The sequence below is a fragment of the Octodon degus genome, unplaced genomic scaffold (genome assembly GCF_000260255.1).
Source record: "Octodon degus isolate 3935 unplaced genomic scaffold, OctDeg1.0 scaffold00138, whole genome shotgun sequence".
In the NCBI taxonomy this organism is placed as follows: Eukaryota; Metazoa; Chordata; class Mammalia; order Rodentia; family Octodontidae; genus Octodon; species Octodon degus.
The window spans coordinates 4,229,402-4,245,015 of record NW_004524714.1 but is presented as its reverse complement, the minus strand read 5'-3'; the positions used below and the strand labels follow the sequence as shown (position 1 = coordinate 4,245,015).

Sequence of the window (15,614 nt, the reverse complement as noted above, 5' to 3'; positions counted from 1 at the left end):
CCCGGGGCTGGTGGCCTGGTCCCTTGGCCTCCTGACCTCCCGGCCCCTGCTGTATCATCCCACTGTCTGTTCAGGACCACTAAATGCTGAAATATGGATGCATATGAAATAAAGGCAATTCTTGGTGAAAAAAAATTGTGTATGGAAAGAGGGAGGAAGGGATGAAGAGAGGGAAGATGTGCACACATGCATGTGCTTGTATATGTAGACTTTTCACCTCTCCCTGCAAAAGCCTCCTTTTTTTTTGTGGTATCAGGGATTGAACTCAAGACCTTGTACTTGCCAGGCAAGCGCTTATTCTACTGAGCTATCTCCCTAGCCCTAAAGCCTCCTTCTTGATCTCTCTGCTCTTGTCCTGAAGTCATTTCTGCAGATACCTGGAAAGGCAATTGTTTTAATACATAAGTATAATGATGTCTCTGTTCTTAGCTTACCAGTTCACTGGGGTCTTCCAGGCTGATGCAGTGGTTCATGTTGGTGCCTGTGATATTATCCCCACCACCACTCAGGGCCTCTCAGTTCCCTGCAGACTGATAGGTCTCTGTGTGCTCTTCCAGGAGGGTTGGTGTACTTTTCTCTCAGGTGCTTTGTTCTTGCTGTTCCCTCTACACTCTTGTGTATCTGAGTGGCTCCCTCCCTCCTTTTTTCTGTACTCTGGAATCTGTCACCAGGGAGGCTGTCCTTCACTTTCATAAGTAAAGCAGTATTTCTCCTGCCCCTTCTCATTACACTTTATCTTGTTTCTTGCTTTATTTCTATTTGTGTTCTGTTCTGTATATATTGCTCATTAAAATATAAGCTCCTTGAGAGAGGAACCATGCTTGGAACAGTGTCTGGCATATAGAAGCCTCTTAACTTAGCTACTTGAGAATGGAAGAATAGTTAAGCTTGAGACACTTAAAAAGCTAAGTAAAAATTTAGTTTTTTTTTTAGTGAATATTCTTGGTTTTGATAGTCCTTACAGTAGGGTGATGGTGACAGCAACCCAGTTTTTTTTGGTGTGGGTACATTCATGTCACATCTTTGTCTCAGCCAGGTCAGTTTTCCTGAAAAGTGTTCACCAATTTCTTGCCTGGAAAGCAGGGAAGAAGGTTTGGGAGGTGTGTAAGCCCGTCTAACAATGTTCAAGAAATAAAGGGTACTCTTGTCCTCATGTGGTTTGTTCTTGGAGATTTATGTGCTAACCTTCCCCCTTTATTGTCTTTGTAGTAAGATTTCAGCAAGGAGTAAAGGGAAATTGTTGTAATAGAAGTTAAAGATTTACTGTATAACAACTAAGACTCATGCTTGATCCTGAATGATACTAGGAAAGTGCTTTTGACTTAGAAGCTGAGTTTTGACTTCCATTAAGCCACATCTGTCAAGTGAAAGAACTTCCCAAATGAGCATTCTTAGTCACTAGCTATTTGTGGCAGTTGAGCTCTTAAAATATGGCTTGTTTGAGTTGAGATGTGCTATAATTGTTATACATAGCAAGTATGAGGAGACTTGAAATTTGTGAAGACTGAAAATAATGTTTCATTAATCTTTTAAAATATTGACTAGATTTTGATGTGTTTTGGATATATTGAATTAAAATATAGTATTGATTTTTTATTTGTTTCCTTTTGCTTTTAAAATTTTGGCTATCCCAGTACTTGGGAGACTAAAAACAGGAAAATCACTAAGAATCTGTCTGGCAAGTGCAAGGTCCTCAGTTCAACTCCTGGTACCAAAAATGAAAATTTAGAATTGCATATATGTCGTGGTTTGAATGTTTTTTGACAGTGCTGCTAAAAAGACCAAGAACTGGAGTGTTATCTTTCAGTAGTGGTCTTGGATCCTAGGAATCCACGAAAGTTTCTTATAAATCTAAGTTCGCAGATTGCATTCCCCCCCTAAAATGGGTACTCCTATGTTTTACTATGTCATTTTTCCAGCCATTGTATTTTTTTGGTATGCTTTTGAGGAATCACTACATCCCCCTTTTTTAAAAATGTATTTAGTACAGGGTCTACAGGGTCTTATTACATAGATTCACCTGTTTTCAGCCTCCCAAGTGCTGGGATTACAGGTGCGTGCTACTATGCCCAGTCTAGATCACCAGCTCAGCGCACCCCACGGACGGGGCCTACACTGCTTGCTGGAATCGAAACCCAGCTGCTGCTGTGCTCTGCTTAAGCAGGCATTTTAGTCTGCTAAGCTATCTGGCTGGCCCATACCCTTGTTAACTTTAACTTTGTACAGATTTGAACTGGCCAGTTTGTCCTATCTCCTTTTTTGTTAGAGGGTAAATAGATTTCACAGATGAAAGGTGTTTTACTTTCCTGAAAATAACTTAGAAAAAGACTTACAAGTTTGACCACTTTCTTTTTCTGCCCAATGAGTAACATTCATAATTATTGACTAAGCCTGGATCAATTCACCTTCACAGCATAATTGATCACAATGTGTTCTTATAGCTATAGTGGCCTTTTACTTCTCCACAGAGGCATAGATTATAGTCAGTTTGGCATTTGTTTTTAATTTTATAAAGAGCGTTTCAAATTAAAACCTATCAGATCACTTTCCCTTTTCAGAGACATTAATGTGGTCTTCATATAATTAAGCCATCTACTGTTCTAGCCGATTAACACTTCCAGAACAGGAATTTGAGGTTGAAAACACTATTTCCATATGCCATTCTTAAAGGATTAAGGAATTATAGCCCCCCATTTCTAACTCATGTTTTATCAAGATACTGAAGGGAAAGACCTTCCTTGTTTTTAAGTTTCATTCCTTTCTACTTATGTAGGTGTTTAGGAAGATTTTTTTTCCTCACAACTTGAAGAATTATGTCTATTTTTTGAAAGGCTAAAAGATCAGACTGGATAGTTAGATTTTATCTCCTTCAGGCTAACTTTCTGATTCCTTTTTTTTTCATGATACTGGAGATTGAACTCAGGACCTTTCGCTTGTCAAGCAAGACCTTATTCGACTGAGCTATCTCCCTGGCCCTTGATTCCATTTTGAAAAGTAACCTTTTTCAACTAGTTAGCAGATCATTTTAAGTTATAAAAGTATTCCTCCTTCAGAGTTGAAAACATTTCTGTAGCCTCTTGTTGTTCTTCCCTTTCCTATTTTCTTCAGAAGCAACCACAGTTCATTCCTGTTTTTAGTTTTTCTGCTAGTTAACACCATAAATTTCTTTTTTTTTTTTTTTTTTTTCTTTTTGGCGGAACCAGGGATTGAACTCAGGCCCTTATGCTTACCAGGCAAACGCTTATTCTACTGAGCTATTTCCCCAGCCTCTCATAAATTTCAATAATTGCAATTTTTTAAACCTGTGTATATAGTTTTATTGTGGTGAGGAATTTGGCTTGTTCATATAATGTCCTACTTGCTATCCCCCTCTACTCTTTTTGTTGTATTATTTTTAGTCATGCTATAGGTTATTTTGTCAATATATGTAATATATCTTCTAGTTTTGATGCCATCAACGTAAAATTACATATTTTTGTTTGTTTTCTTGGTTTTATGAGACAGGATCTTTTTTTTTTTTTTTAGAACTGGGGATTGATCTCAGGCCCTTGCACTTGCCAGGCAAGCACTTATTCTGCTGAGCTATCTCCCCAGCCCCATATGAGACAGGATCTTGCTATGTGTTCCATGCTGACCTCCAACTTGAGATCCTTTACTCTCAGTATTCCAAGTGCTAGAATCACAGACATGTACCACTACACCTAGCTAAGGTTGAAATTTTTTAAAAAAATTTATGTATTTGTTACAGGGTCTTGCAGCTCAGACTTGTAGTGATCCTCCTGTTTTAGCCTCTCTAGTGTTGGGGTTACAGGCATGCGCGACCATGCATAGTTTCAGTGGTTGCTTGGCGGGGCCAGGCCAGGGCCTGCACAGCATGCAGTACTGGGGATCGAACCCGGATCCTTGCGCTTGTACTTAGATTGCTGAGCTGTCTCCCCGACCCCTAGATTGAATTTTTTTATTTTCATTATACAGCATGCGGAAATTAGTATCTATATTTTTGCAGAAGGTTATGAGGTTTATCCTGGGGGCAAATGATATTCTTCAGAGACTGGATTTGTGTATGGAAAGTATAGGGAAGGGTCCAACAGTCCATTTCCCATTACTGATCTGTGTCCAAGCTTCAAGCTTTGCCCATTTTTTTGTTTTTTGCTGGAGATACTATCTCTACCTCTACTGCAACTCTGCTCTCGTTTTGGGCTTTCTCTACTAGGGTGTATTTGTATGTTTGCTATCTGTGTTTTAGGAATTTATCAAAATCTGATTTTCTGTAGCCTCTCCTCACTTCTCAATGGATTTATATTCTTTACTGTAGTACCAGTGGGAATTCAGAGGGAGGAAGGGAAGAGAAACATGTGTTCAGTCTCCTCTTTGGAACCAGAAGATTTAAAAGTAGTACTTGATTTTTAATTATCTTGGGTTCATGAATATTTGTATGGTGCTTTTACATAATGTGCTTAATTATTTTTTTAATAATCTGCTTAATTCTTATATCAGCTTTTGATATAGGTAAGACATTCTTGTTTTACAAATTAGGGAACAGAATTAGAAAGGCAAAAGTAAGGAATTTACCAAAGGTCACTTGCCTAAGTAAATTGCAGAACTGAGAAAGAGATTAGTGTTTAGTCCAATTTTTAGTACAGTTAGTTTTCTTTTTATTACACTAATTTTGATTGGATACAGTGTTTTCACTGTGTTATGATGATAAGCTTAATCATCAACTGATTGGCTTGGGAACTGCCTGTGGATTAGTGAGGCACATTTCTTGGTGTGTCTGTGTGAGTCATGGAGGCCTGACTTTGATCCTTGGTCCCTTCCTCTTTGATACGATTCTATGTTGTATCTATGCCAACTTCCATGAACTGAGTAGCTTTGGTATATATACAACATCCTTATGCTATAATCTTCCTGGCTTGGAGCTAGCTTACCATAGACTGAATCTTCTAACTAAATCATGAGCCAAAGTAAGCCTGTCTGTGTTGAAGTTGTGGGTATCAGGTATTGTGTCCCGCCAATGGAAAAGCTAACTAATGAAGCTATCATCAACTGTTCAGTCTTTTGTCTCTCTCTCTACAAAAATTAATATATATGTAGTTATAATTGTGTATAGTTTTGCTATGGTGAAGTTTGTTTTACTATAGAACCTCCCACACTCTTTATTTCAGATAGAAAATACTATTAGAGCATATCTTATATGCATGTACATATACACATATGCCTATATGCATATACACACATAGACTTCTTGTCATTTTCATGGTCTTTATGCCCTATCTTCTTGAAAGTAAGGTCTTGTTTAATCTTTTAATTTTTATCAACTTTCATTCTCTTTTTTTTTTTTTAGGCTATCAGGTGATTGGGTTTTACTGTTTTTAGAGAAAACTGGGATTCTTATGAGTTTTTATTACGTTAAAATATTCGTGTATAGATGATCTTTACCCTGTTAAAAGTGAAGCAATACTTTTTATTTATTTTTTACATTGTTAGTACCTTTATTTTTTAAGAGTATGAATAAACAATTACATAAATTTATACAGAAATTTAGAAATCCAACTATATACAGCATTGTAGCAGGACAGTGCTGTGACATTTTTTTCATGTGTCTTTTTTTCATTTATTACCTTTTCCTTTTTTTAAAGCAAACAAACAAACATTTACTTGAGAGACAGTATGGCAATAATTGGTAGGTCATGATAAGAAGTATGTATCTTCTAGATATGTTGGCTTCTTTTTTTTTTTTAAACAATACTTTTGATCAACAGTTTTTATTTGCTTCTCAATTTTTCCAAAATCAATTATGAAACTGGAGTTAAGAATCATTCTGTGTTGGTTGGCATTACTAGTGCCTGTCTGTAAAGGTTATATATACTGTAGTGTAGGTATATACTCTATTAGTGTGATTAGTTCCCTACTTCCTTCTCTTCTTTCTTATTCCCTTCTTATCCTTCCTCTTCTTTCTTCATCTGTTTATTGCTGGGATCTGAAACTAAGGCCTGATACATAGAAAGCACATTAATTACCCTGAGTTATACCCCCAGTCCAAATTGTTTCTTTAAATAGATTAGAGATGCATTTTTGATGACAATACATATTGAATCATACACTTGTTTATTTGCCATACTTCTTCACAGGTTAAAAATCTGCTTGCAGCAAATCTTTATCAGGAGTATTTGTAACCCATCCTCTCACACTATTCACAGCTTTATTTTTCCTTAGGTACTGAAGGTGGACTAAAGGATAATTGAGATTTATGTGATGAGAAAGCCTTTTTCTTATAGATGAGTAGACTAGATTTCGTGCCATAGATACATCTCCCTCTGTTGGGAAGGAATTCACACACATGCACGCATCCACATATATACAAAGTAATTTCATTGAGTCAGTGTTTATATTCATGTTTGCTGTGTTGCACAACTCCAGGTTGTATCACTTACATGTTGTGAGTGATGCTTTCCAAAATTGTGCAAAATGACTACCTTACTATGTTTATGAACTGTACTTAGGAACATACAGAATATAGTTGAATGGAATTATTTTAGGTTAGGGACTATTTGTTTAGGTTTTGATTACAACTTGGTGAAATCTTATGCTTTAAGTTACCTTGTTCTAGAAAACTTTTAAAAAATGCCATCTGCTCTGCTACCTCTTTATTTCAGAGAGAACATATAAAGATTGTTTGATTAAAAAATACAGTGGGATTCCTTGGGGATAAGTTCTTATGAATATGGTGTACACCAGCTGTAAATAATAAATATTGCTAGAAGAGTTTCTGCTCAGAAATATAAGAATATTTTTAGTTAAGTTATGAAGTTGAGAGAAACATATATATATATATATATATATAGTTATACTTGGCATTTTTTAAAAGTTGAGTTTAGTGGTTTGTTCTTTACAAAGAAGATCTGTTATTTGGTTTTGCTTAAAATACTCATCTGATCAAAATTGTTTTTAGTCTTACTAAATACATAAAAAGAAACTTGTAATAGAAAAATTAGAATATGAAATATCAAGACTAAGCTTGAAAGTCTCCCTGAGCTTTTTGTTGAATATTGTTTTTTCAACCACACTTAACTAATGATTTTTTAAAAATATTTTGTGTTTAAGTGATATTTAATACCTTTATAAGAATAGCATGAAATGTGTAAAAGTTTCTGGAAAATGAACCTGGAAAAACTTAAAGAAATTTATTCCCATTCATCATCTCATTCATCTATCTTTTTTTTTTTTTTAATTTGGCACAGGGCCTATAGGGGCTATAGGGTCTCACTACATAGTGATCCATCGAACTCATAGTGATCCTCCTGTTTTCAGCCTCCCAAGAAGTGGGATTACAGGTGCACCTGCCACCACATCCAGTCTCAACGCGCCCCCAGGGGCGGGACTGGCACGGCATGCCAGGGATGGAACCCTGGTTGCAGAGCTCTGCCTAAGCAGGCGCTTTAGTCTGCTGAGCTATTTGGCTGGCCCTTCTTTTTTAAAAAAATCTTTTTTTTTTTTTTTTTTTGCGGAACTGGGGATTGCGCTTGCCAGGGAAGCGCTTATTCCACTGAGCCATCTCCCCGATCCCACTAAAAAATCTTTTAAAGAGAATACAGAATAGTAATAAAAAGAAAAAAAATTAGATATGATACAAAATTTTGCTAAACAAAATAATATGAATTGCACAATATTTGTTTTATTGCATAGTATTGTCTTCAAATTAGTTGTTCAGATTACCAGATATATGCATACAAAATTGGAAGAAGAAAGGAAAACGTTATAAGAAATTAAAAAGAGTGGAAAAGGCAAACAAATGAAAAAAGAAGATAAAAGAAACTTCAAGCATTCCATAGACCAGTGGAAATCCACAGTACAACTATCCAAACCATCTTGCTTACGTACATAGATATATCTCTTTCTCCTACTCCCTCTCCTATCCTTCTCATCTCAGTAATTCCTTCGTTTTCAACAGGTTCATTCTTACTCACAGTATCTATTGTACTCTTCAGATTTTATTTAATCTTTCAAGTTCTTACACTAAGACAATGTTTGCACATGTGGGTCTGATTTATTTCACTTAAAAGAGTATGGTCTCTAGTTGCATTCATTTACTAATAAAAGCCTCAAATGTATCCTTTTTATAGCTGAACAATACTCCATTATGTAAAAATACCACGTCTTCTTTATTCATTCCTCAGTTGATGGGCATTTGGGTTGTTCCCAAGATTTACCTATGACAAATTGTGGTGTTATAAAATGGGTGCACATATATCTCTGTGGTATGATGTTTTCAGTTCATTTGGAAAGATACCCAGGAGGGGTATAGCTGGGTTGAATGGGACCTCCAATCCTAGCTTTTTGAGGAGTCTCCACACTGATTTCCATTGTGGTTGTACCAGTCTTCACCTCCACCAACAGTGGAGGAGGGTTTCTTTTTTCCTAACAGCCCCTCCCCCATTTGTTACTGGTTCAATTCTTGATGATAGCCATTCTTTCTGGGGTGAGATGAAATCTCAGTGTTGTTTTAATTTGCATTTCTCATCTGTTTCTTTTAGTGCTTATATTTATACGTAAGTACATAATGAATGTTAAAATTACACTAAATTGAATTTTTCACTGTGGGATTCAAACAATATATAATTGACCATACTGGATCTATGAGGTACCTTGTTTAGTGGTAGGATGTTCTACTCTGAATTTGAATTTAGTGGACTTTGAAAGTTTCTGATTTTTCCATACAGGCTAGTTGGCTTTGCTTCACCCAGATTGACTGAGGTATTTAATAGGATATTAGATGCTGGGATTAAGGAATGTCTTAAGATGATGCTTAATGTTCCTTTTAACATTTCCATATGTGTTTAAACTAGCTTTTTAACTTCATTGAATGGGTTTAAAAAGTAAGATAAAACTTTCCCCTTTCCCCTACTAAACCTGTAGCATCTAGCAGTACAAAAAAGAACAGGGGGACTTATTGGCACCATGGTGCAGAGCATGGAAGGATTCCATATTGTGACAACACATCAAAATAAATTGCTGTCAACAGACCAAAACACCAAGTGCTGTGATTCTGTCTGACGTGTGAAGATTCAGACAGGCTGTCTTGACAAGTTGTGGTGGAGCACCTGCATTTGACAGAAGACAGTGATATAAATCTGATCTGCTTGATATGAAGCACCTAGATACAGTTAATGCTGGTGACAATAAGTCTGCATAAAATTTTCAAGACATAAATCTGATTTTATTTTGCTTCTCTTATGTGATAGTATTTTTGGTCACATTTTGATGCTTACTTGTTTCCTATTTGTATTTGTAGTTTGCCCTGGAAATATAGTTATGAATAATAACTGAAAAATAAAACATGAAGGTTTAGTTCAGTCTATTTTTAGTGTAATGCAAAAGGCAATACCACAGCAATTGCTCAAAGCAATATAATTTTATTTTATACTAATCATAAAAATAACCACAGTTGAGGTCATATTAATTGTGTATCTTACAGACAAAATATTGAAAATAGTGGGTTAAAAGTCATGAGTTACTGTAAATCTTTTCTCAAGCTGCATTTTACTTTAAGTCTTCTGAAGAGGTAAAATCACTGAATAGGTGGTTAATTTTTACCTTTCATTACCAATAAATGATAACTTTTTATAGTACTGGTATATATCACATCTCATTTAAGAATGTGTAAAACATACCATAGCACTGGAGTTTAATTATAGAGCTTGCTGCTAGCTTCTCTGTTTCAGTTCTTCATGCAACTGTAGATACTAGATACTTCATTCCGACAGTGGTAAGCTAGTAAAATGTGCATAGAATTATAAATTTCAATTATAATTTTCCTAACTACATGTTAAAGTTTAATAAGAGCTATTAACAATGGATCTGTGTTAAAAGACTCTTCGTAAGAGAAAAGTATTCATAAGGAGGATTTAGGTGATACCATCTAAAGTTAGGATAATTTTTAAAAAGTGGAAATGAAGTCAAGATAATGTTAATAGTGTTATTGTCACTTTTTATAATAATCAACTTATGTGTAGCACTTTATGATGAGGCTTATCATTGTCCAAATACAGAAATCTATTTGGTTTTCCCTGTTCTCAGAGATACTACTATTTCTTAACTTATTTTATCGATTATCTTATTTGAAGGTTAGTTTCAAATAATATAGACAGTTGCTCTGTTGGTTCTCCTGTGAAAAACAAAATTCCAGGAGTCCCCAAAGTTGAGAAATCTTGAAAATAACATTGTCCATAGTTTTTAGAAGTATAAATTATTTTTTTAAAAAGTTACTATTCATTCTTGACTGTATTGTTATTTTATCCCTTAAAGGCTGCTAATGAGAAATAGAGCCTCATTATGATTTTAAGGATGAGAGAGGAAGGCTTTTAATTAATGATATGTAAATGGTCTTGAATTGATTATGTTAGAATATCAAGAGAGATGGGTAGAAGCTGTGGTGTAATATATTTTAATTAAGAATTAATTAAAAATGATGGCAATTTCATAAAGCCTCACAGAAAATAGTGGAATTTACTTTCTGTCAGGAGTAAATTAGCCTGTGATTAAATAAAGGACCTGCATTAATAGTAGAGTTATTTTTAAACTGTGCTATGAAGAATTATATAATTTTTCCTAAATAAGTAAAATTAAAATTTAATATTTAAAAGTGAGTTGTAAATGGTGGCACAGAGCTAACTTATTTTTACAACTCTAGTGTATTCTTCTTTTGTTAGAAAAATTTCGTATAAATATTTTTAACCTCAGCATTTATGTTATGTAGCTTTAGAAGAATGGACTTTGTCCTCTTGTCCATTATCACTGGGAATAAAAAGTGTTCTTGCAAGTAGTCTTTAGCTTTGCTATGTGCAAAATCTGAAAGCTTCGTTACCAATGTGATTTTTCATTGTAAATAATAATACTTTTATGGAAAAGGATAGTCCTTCTTAGAAGAATCTACAATGTGTATTTCTTCAGCTTGAAACCTGAAATTTCCTTGAGCCTACTGCGTACTCAGACCTTCTGGGCTTTATTGTTATAATAAGGATACATTTTCAGTAGTGTAGAAGAATGTCTTAATAAGAAACTTCTTTTGGGGTTCACCTTGGGTAGTAATGGTTACACCATGGTAGAAAAAGGTATATATTTTTTTTAATGTTTTTCCATATATTAGTATGTGAAGTCATGTCAGTATTGTAGCTGATTGTACTAGGTTATCATATTACATAAAATGCCACATAGGACAATAATATTCTCAGTCTTAATTTAGTGCAATATTAATTGTCCATTTCAGCAGTTTTATAATTTGGGTGTATACTTGTGGGTTTGTGTGTTATTTTATTATTATTTTTATTTTATTCAGGAAAATTATTTGCATAAATTAAACAAGAATATTAACAGAGATATGTTATTTAAAATTTTTTTTTAACATTTATTTAGTGTGTGTGTGTGTGTGTGTGTGTGTGTGTGTGTGTGTGTGTGTGTGTGTGTGTGTGTGGCCAGCTCAACCCACCGGGGGGCGCGGCTGGCTGGCATGTGGTGCTGGGGGATCGAACCGTGGTCCCTGTGCTTTGCCAAGCTTGTTCCAAGTAGGTACTTTAGACCACTGAGCCATCTCGCCTGCCCCAAGAGATATGTTATTTTAAAGAAATACACTTTGAAGCTTAAGATTACAATGGAAATGGAAATAATTGATAGGTTTCTCATAATAAACTCTTATCAAACAGAAGGAAAAATCAGGGAACTTAAGGACAAGTTAGTTGAAATTATTTAATCAATTAAGCAACAGAAAATAAAACAGAAAGATGAAGATATTTTAACAAAATTGTGGGACTTCATGGAGCTAAAAATTTTTGCATTATGAAAGTTCCAGGAGAAGAGAAAGAAATGAGACAATTTGCAAATTGGGTTTGTGTGTTTGATGTTGCTAAATCAAATTGTTAAATTTTGTTTGTCATTTAAGAAATGCAAGGTGTTTTTTTTTTTTTTTTTTTGAGGCAGGATCTTGCTATGTAGATCAGGTTAGCTCTGAATTCACTGTGTAGCCTGGGTTAGCCTCAAACTCACAGCAGTCCTCCTGCCTCAGCCTCCCAACTGCTGGTATTACAGGGAAATGTGAGTTTTTTGGTAGTTGACTACCAGCATTCACTAATTACCTTCACTGCCTATTTTTGCCTGCTTATCAAGTATGTAACTAATGTTTAGAGATGCAGTGTGGTCCTATTTGATAAATCTTTTGAGGTATTTCCACCTTAGAAAAACATTGTAGGAAAAGAGAAATGAATAGTTCTTGGTTTTGTCTTTAAATGCTGACAATTGCTGCTGATTTTTTTTTTTTTTTTTTCCTGCAAAGGTTTATTAAACAGAGGGGTTCAGTCCTTGGCAGCTGCCTTCCTCATAGCAGCCACTAGGTTTTGTGGCGTGGATGTGCATCCCCACTTTTATCTTGATGAACTTGAGGATTTGTTTGTCCTTGGAGACCTTAAGCAGTTCAATGGCAGCCTGCTCGTAGGGGTGAAGACACATACCTCCCTGATCATATTCTGCAGGAACTTTATGTGTTTGCTGAGATGCCCACAAGGGCGGCTGTGCTGGGGTCTGCTCACATTCTTTGTCACCTTGTGGTGCTTGTTGAGGCCCATGGCTATGGGATAGCACAGAGCCATGGCTCCTATTCTTCAGTGGTTGCTGTAGTGGAAGTGCTGCTGATTATTAACATTTTCAATTTTACCCGAGTCATTGTGGATTATGAAAATCTAAAATACATTGCAAAAATGTTGTAGCTGGTGAAACAGTTACTGTTTATTGCCATAACCATGGAAGAAAATGGTATCTTTTGCTTTCATCTTAGTGTTAATTTCAAGATATATAGGAAATATTAAAAAGACTGAATTTAGCATATATAATGTTAATACGGACCCCTTAACTGAGAGAGTTCACAATTTTCTTTTCTTTCTTTCTTTTTTATTTTTGCGGGACCGGGGATTGAACTCAGGACCCTACGCTTGCCAGCAACCTTTCTTTTCTTGATAATGTTAAAAATATCTTCTGTTGTAGGTCTGGGAACAATTTTTGTCAGGTAGTTTCTAACGAAGTCTTCAAGGTTAAATAGTCCATTAGTGCCTCAATTGAGATTTATGATATAGCTACTCTGGATCAGTGTCTATTTTTAAAAGAAAAATTAAAAAACATTCAATATGTTTTTACTTTAAAATTTGAAGGTACAAAAGAATGATTTAGAGACTGGAACATAGATCCAGTGGAAAATATCTAAAAGATCTGGAATGTGACTATAGAAAAGTGGGCTAAGGAGTTGACATATTTTAGTGAGATTCATGCCAAGTATTTGGTCTCTGTGTAGAATTATTGTTACTAGTTTTTAATCTTTGCCATTAATAGATGAATCTAAGAAAGTCACTTCAAAATGAAAGCAGGAAAGACGGATGGGACAGCTAATATGAAAAAGAACTGCTTAGTGTGTGAGTCTTGGTATGTGTTGTTCTGTGTTGGGAATATGCTAATTATGCTTGGAACTAGGGGCCTTGACCAGAACCTTGCTCAAAGGTCCATTTTGTTTTGTTTTTGTTCCAAGATGTTGTCTGCATCCTGTATTTCAGGGAACATGTGTTTTTATTTTTTATGAGAATAAATATCCTAATTAATTTGATGTGCTTGGCATAGGACACTTAGGCTTCTCTTTGCTGTTCTCCTAATGCATCAAAAGATGAGAGAGACTGGTATATTTTTAGTAGTAGACCTTCTAAAGTTGTAGGGTGGTTCATGTTCTAAAAAGATAACAGGGCTGGTGAGATGGCTCAGTGATCTAAAGCACCTACTTGGAACAAGCTTGGCAAAGCACAGGAACCGCGGTTCAATCCCCCAGCACCACATGCCAGCCAGCCCCGCCCCCTGGTGGGCTGAGCTGGCCACACACACACACACACACACACACACACACATATAAATGTTAAAAATAAATAAATAAATAAATTGAAAAAAAATAAAAAGATAACAAAAGACCTGTTAACCTAGAATTTAAATTAGGCTATATGATGATTTCAATTTAATTAATGATTTGGTCTTTCTTTCTTCTTTCTTTCTTTCTTTCTTTCTTTCTTTCTTTCTTTCTTTCTTTCTTTCGTTTTTAAAGAACTGATAGCTTACTAAGAATAGGAAACAATTCTCCAAAATTCCTGGTCTCAGCCTAGATTTCTGTGGCCCTAACTGCTGTTCTGTAGCAATAATGATTGCTACCGTTGACTGAAAGTTGGCTGTTTCCAATACCTAGTGAAAAGTGCTATAATCATATTAGCTCATTTAATCCTATCAACTCCATGATTTAGATTACTAGTTCTTGAACTATTCTTATAGCCTTTCTATGAGATACTTAATTCCTGCAAACCCTACAGAAAATTTGTTGACATGGATTATATCTATCAATATTTGCATGTTGATGTAAACAACATTTTAAACAAAAAACATTTTGCAAAATAAAAAGTTAGAAGAATGATTTTATTTTGACATATTTTGCAATTCTTAATGTCTGGCTTCAAAAGCTTGTTTTTCATATCTGCTTCTGTATTTTGTGACATCATACTTGATATTGTCTCCTGTAAACTTCATTGTATGAGCAAATGAATGAAAAACCAACTCAGTGTATTAATAATACTATGAAACTGTTTTAACCTTGCAAACTCAAGTGGCCTTGAGCTCATCCCTCACCTCCAGTTCCCTCAATGCCCATCCAGTACTTCACGTACTATTCTCTTTTTACCTGTAAGCACATTGAACACTTCTACTAGCTGTACTGCTAGCAAGTGTCCATTTTTCTTTTCATTTTTCACTCTTTTTTCATTTAGAGGATCAGTCTATGATTATGATACCATCAAGCTTAATTTAGTTATTTTCGTTAGTTTAGAAATATAATTTAGGGGCTTTCTTAGAATATCCTAGAAATGTATTTAATTTTGTGTTGGAAAACACTTTCTGAGTGTTAGCTATGGGTGGGCAGTTTTCAAACAGTTAAATTTTATCATATCTTTGAATGAGAAAGACAATGGAATTAATAGTTCACTAGTTCAAAAAGTTAATATAGGACATTTAATATCATGATAAAACTGCTAAAATTGAATATTTGATATAGAAATGCTAAGCTAGTAAATTGTTTTATTCACCATAATTTTACCACCTTCTTTCTGGGAATATTTTTCACTTGCTTCAATTTTTTTTTTGATAGTTAAGTTCTTTCTTATATAGACTTCTTTATTTGAAAAAAATGCTTCCTTAAAATTTAAATAACATAAAGTGTTTTGTGACTTTCACTTGTCTGGAGTAATATAAGATCATTGGTGTCTAGAGTAATTTATTTCTCTGAAAATATGAATGTTCCAAAAACAATGCTAAGAGCAATCTATGTATTTTGGTATTTAAACTTACTATTTGAAGATCTTATTGGCAATTGATTGTTCTTTCAATAATGGGCATAATTTCTAACTTAATTAAATTATAGTATATGGGTAATGCATTTGAATGAGGTATTGATAGCAGTTCTGCAGTACAGGGTCATTAGGGTATATGAATTCTTGCATTTAAGTTTTGATTATGAAATATTTCAAACATATGGCCATCCTTTTTTGGATTAA

General features: G+C 34.8%; 1 protein-coding gene across 4 annotated transcripts in view; it reads left to right on the top strand.

Moving 5' to 3' along the window:
* The window catches only part of Pbx3 (PBX homeobox 3), a 238,717-nt gene that overhangs the window by 66,814 nt on the left and 156,289 nt on the right, over positions 1-15,614 (top strand). The gene's annotated exons all lie outside the window — the stretch shown is intronic.